This window comes from Triticum urartu, chromosome 3A, assembly GCF_056163025.1.
Source record: "Triticum urartu cultivar PI428250 chromosome 3A, HENAU_Tu73, whole genome shotgun sequence".
In the NCBI taxonomy this organism is placed as follows: Eukaryota; Viridiplantae; Streptophyta; class Magnoliopsida; order Poales; family Poaceae; genus Triticum; species Triticum urartu.
In genome coordinates this window covers 499,544,099-499,549,627 of record NC_141875.1, presented here as the reverse complement: position 1 = coordinate 499,549,627, position 5,529 = coordinate 499,544,099, and positions in this window count along the sequence as shown.

The window sequence follows — 5,529 nt, the reverse complement described above, 5'->3', positions numbered from 1 at the left end:
CGGTGCTCCATCCCGCACCCCCATGGAGCGGCTACCTTGAAGCCGGCCGCAGGCGACATCTCCACGGTGGCTCTCCCCCAGTGCGAGGCCCCTTCGGCGGCGGCGGCCATACTAGCCGGATCTACTGCTGCTGCTTCGGCTCTCGCTCGCTCGATCGCTCGCTCGCCCAGCTGCTGATGTTGCTCTCCCCCTCGCTCGTGCTGCTGCTCTGCTCCGATTAAGCCACACTTCAGTCGACTGAATCGACTTTTAGGTCAGTCAATTTTCAGGGGTTGGGGGCTTGCCGGAGTTAAGGAAGAACCACCCGCAGCGGGGACGGGGGCTCGCTGGAGAGGTACCCCACTATCTATCTTAGGGTTCAGGGTGGGGGCGGGGGGCCTAGAGGGCTTCCCGGGGCAGCGGTGGCGAGTTGTTTCGGGGCGGCGAGGCGGCGCTGGGGCCGGCGGTTCGGTCGGTGGTGGCTGGCGGCTCAGGGGGGTGCAGGTTGAAGATGAACTGCAGGCCCTCCCTAAACTACATGTCAAGTGCCTCTCTGCTACCATTGCGTTCAGTTTCGACAGTAGCATTCAGATTCCACAGTAAATTTCAGTTTTGATAGTTAAGTTCAGAGTCAACAGTTTTTACCTCATCTGCTGTAGTCAGGTGGTTTTTGGTGATGTTAATTTTACATCCATTTTACATCATCTATTGGAGATGCTATTAGAATCCCACTTGAGATTGACGATGTCTGTCTTGTGCTGCTTCAGCCTTGACGTCTTACGGCTCACCGGAGCTGCTCCAATGACAGAACGATTCGTCACAACAGAGCAGTGCCATGGACGCCGTCTACAGATTCCTCAGATCTTCCTCCACACCTCCGACAGCCACCTCTGCCTCAACTGCTTCAGCGACCAACCCAGTGATGCTGAGGTCGACACGGCTACGGCAAAGAGGTTGTACACTTGTTGCATCACTTATTACTATACATTCACGTCGATCCATTAGGGCTATTTTGGTTCAACGGAAAAACATCGATCCACTTGTTGTTACCATCACTCTAAATTTTTGCATGCTCTCCTTACATAATCTCACCATATTTTTTTCGTATGCATGTCAGATATTGTACACAGTCATGCTAAACATGTAGAGGAAAAGAGACACTACAAGAAATATGTCAACTTGTGACCTTCTGTTAATGAACCTGGAAGAATTGGTCATAGATCTATGACCATTTCAGACCAATTGGTCAAAAGTTGTTCGGGGGGCTCCAAAACCTAAACTATAACGACCATTTTGGTCAGAAAGGTCATAATTTCCTTACACGAAATGGTCACAAAGCAGATAGCACTGGTCTGCTGCCTTATTTCTAGCTGATCATGACCAATATAGATGGTCATAACCTTGTAAATTGTGGTGGGTTGCTATGACTAGGCGCCACCTCATCAGTTTTGCCTATGTGTCATGTCCATGTGGCAGTTTTTGCCTTAGGTTGTGAAGCAACCTATATTTCTGTCATTCCCAAAATTCCCAAAAAAATCTCATAAATTCTTTGGGTCATATCTTCATCAAATATGTAAATATCCTTCCTTGCCTAGTTCAAAACTAATTCAACAATATTCATTTTCCTATTCTGTTCACGACAGCACTTTATGAAGGAAGTGCTATTTATATATTCTTGATTGCCCTCGGAATTTTTGGGCACTCTTTCCTATCCAAATCATTACCGCATGACAAAATTCAGCTCCACTTGCCTAGCAAATCTTCCTCGGCAAATTTCCAAAGTTTTTGTCCACCTAGAAGCATTGTGAAGGAAGTACCTTTTTTATATATCCAAATGACATGAAATTTATACAGTTTCTTCATATGCCCAAATTATCACCCTCCTCCAAATTGCAGCTCAGGCAAATTATCTATGTGAGCCCAGGTTCAATTTATATTTTATGGCCAAATTGGCACGTTGCAAAGCAAGTGTTATCTAGACCCCTCCTATTAACCTCAAACTCTTTGGGCACTCTTCCATACCCAAATCATTGCCACATGATAATATTCAACTCCATTTTCCTAGTCAATCTTTCTCAGGAAATTTTCAAAGTTTCTACCTCGAGAGAAGCTTTGTGAAGTAAGTACTAGCTAGGCTTACCCAGATGATCTGAAAATCTACCAAGGCATAACCATACCTATGTAACTTACCTACACCAAATTTGAGCTCATTTCATTCATCCAATTTCTCTCACTAGTTTTCCCAAGTTTCTGTCCATAGAAGAGCATTGTGAAGGAAGTACCACTTTGGCATGTCCAAATGGTATCAATTTTCTACGGTGCTTTCCAATGCCCAAATAACCATCCTCCACCAAATTTCAGCTCAATCCATTCATTATTTTGAGCCCAACTTCACCATTCATATTTCTTTCCAGTGTGGTACTTTGCAAAGCAAGTACCACCTAGGGTCCTCCTTTTGATCTGAAAATTTGTGAAGACATTGTTCTTAGTAGATGATCATCCTCAGCAAAAACTCACGCCCATTGGCCATGTGCATTTCCCGTACCGCTAATCAAACACTTGGCTGCTAATTCATGTTTGAGCATCGATCGGTCTCCTCGTGAGAATCTTATGTTGTAACTTTCTTCCTAGAACCTACCTGAGGAGTTCCCAACCCACTAGACATGCCTAGGCTGCCTAGAACACATGGCAACGCCACGGTCACACGGTGACCACGCGTCGGGCATGCGAGTTTACGCGCTCTAGAGTTGGGGGCCTTGGCCACTGCCCAAACCTCGACGTATCGCCATCAAACCATGTATTTATGATTAAATAGGTACTTATGTAACTATAAATGATTTTTGGAAAAAATAAATAGTAAACTATGAGGCAGCTACAGTTCAAATTTGACCCGCTTCTTGCTGAATCGGTGGGAATTTGTCTTTTTCACCAGAGGTGGATCAAAACTTTTGACGCCCAACAATTTTGTCAATTGTGCATTAAATATGGCCTAGTATTTTATAAAAATGATTTGGTCCAATTTTGCAACAATTATTTGGGAGGTCCTTCACAAAAAAAACCTCCTTTTGGGCACTCGAAAAATGGAAAATGGTTTTTTCGTCCAAAGAAAATGAAAACTTCCTTAGGCAACATTGTTTGCCATTCCAATATACACCCTTGTGCACAATATGGGATCATTTGAACAAATGATGCCATGAATGTGGCCATAAGATTGATCATTTGGCTTGAAAGCCATTGATATCCACACGTGATAGCTCGATTTTGAGAACACTTTTTTTAAAATAATTGCCGTATTACAAGTTTGTTATTTTCCTGGGAACTTGGCCACATATAATGACACAATGCGAAGGTTTCCCAATTTTTTGATTTTTTTTGAATTTTTTATGCCCGTTTCAAAATGCGGTCAAAATGGCGGGAATGACCGTTCCTAGCTAGTGGTTGAATCTTGAATTTTTTTGGTGTTTCTCTGATTAAATAGGTACTTATGTAACTAGAAATGATTTTTGGAAAAAATAAATAGCAAACTATGAGGCAGCTGCAGTTCAAATTTGACCCGCTTCCAACTGAATCGGTGGAAATTTGTCTTTTTCACGAGAGGTGGATCAAAACTTTTTGCACCCAACCATTTTGTCAATTGTGCATTAAATATGTCCTAGTATTTTAAAAAATTTATTTGGTCCAATTTTGCAACAATTATTTGGGAGGTCCTTCACAAAAAAACCTCCTTTTGGGCACTCGAAAAATGAAAAATAGTTTTTTCGTCCAAAGAAAAATGAAAACTTCCTTAGGCAACATTGTTAGCCATTCCAATATGCACCCTTGTGAATAATTTGAGATCATTTGAACAAACTATGCCATGAATGCGGCCATAAGATTGATCATTTGGCTTGAAAGCCATTGATCTCCACACGTGATAGCTCGTTTTTGAGAACACTTTTTTAAAATAATTGCCGTATTACAAGTTTGTTATTTTTCCTAGGAACTTGGCCACATATAATGACACAATGTGAAGGTTTCCCAATTTTTTGATTTTTTTTGAATTTTTTATGCCCGTTTCAAAATGCGGTCAAAACGGTGGGAATGACCGTTCTTAGCTAGTGGTTGAATCTTGGAATTTTTTTGGTGTTTCTATGATTAAATAGATACTTATGTACCTAGAAATGATTTTTGGAAAAAATAAAGAGCAATCTACAAGGCAGCTACAGTTCAAATTTGACCCGCTTCTAGCTGAATCAGCGGAATTTTGTCTTTTTCATGAGAGGTGGATCAAAACTTTTTACACCCAACCATTTGGTCAATTGTGCATTAAATATGTCCTAGTATTTTAGAAAAATGATTTGGTCCAATTGAAACAATTATTTGGTAGGCCCTTCACAAAAACACCTCCTTTTGGGCACTCGAAAAATGGAAAATGGTTTTTTCGTCCAAAGAAAATGAAAACTTCCTTAGGCAACATTGTTTGCCATTCCAATATGCACCCTTGTGCACAATATGAGATCATTTGAACAAACTATGCCATGGATGTGGCCATAAGATTGATCATTTGGCTTGAAAGCCATTGATCTCCACACGTGATAGCTCGTTTCTGATAACACTTTTTTAAAATAATTGTCGTATTACAAGTTTGTTATTTTTCCTAAGAACTTGGCCACATATAATAACACAATGCGAAGGTTTCCCAATTTTTTGATTTTTTGATTTTTTTATGCCCGTTTCAAAATGCGGTCAAAACGGTGGGAATGACCGTTCCTAACTAGTGGTTGAATCTTGGAATTTTTTTGGTGTTTCTATGATTAAATAGATACTTATGTACCTAGAAATGATTTTTGGAAAAAATAAAGAGCAAACTACAAGGCAGCTACAGTTCAAATTTGACCCGCTTCTAGCTAAATTGGCGGAAATTTGTCTTTTTCATGAGAGGTGGATCGAAACTTTTTACACCCAACCATTTGGTCAATTGTGCATTAAATATGGCCTAGTATTTTAGAAAAATGATTTGGTCCAATTTTGCAACAATTATTTGGGAGGTCCTTCACAAAAAACCCTCCTTTTGGGCACTCAAAAAATGGAAAATGGTTTTTTCGTCCAAAGAAAATAAAAACTTCCTTAGGCAACATTGTTTGCCATTCCAATATGCACCCTTGTGCACAATATGAGATCATTTGAACAAACTATGCCATGGATGTGGCCATAAGATTGATCATTTGGCTTGAAAGCCATTGATCTCCACACGTGATAGCTCATTTCTGAGAACACTTTTTTAAAATAATTGCCGTATTACAAGTTTGTTATTTTTTCTAGGAACTTGGCCACATATAATGACACAATGCGAAGGTTTCCCAATTTTTTGATTTTTTTTGAATTTTTTATGCCCGTTTCAAAATGCGGTCAAAACGGCGGGAATGACCATTCCTAGCTAGTGCTTGAATCTTGGAATTTTTTTGGTGTTTCTATGATTAAATAGATACTTTTGTACCTAGAAATGATTTTTGGAAAAAATAAATAACAAACAATGAGGACGCTGCAGTTCAAATTTGACCCGTTTCCTGC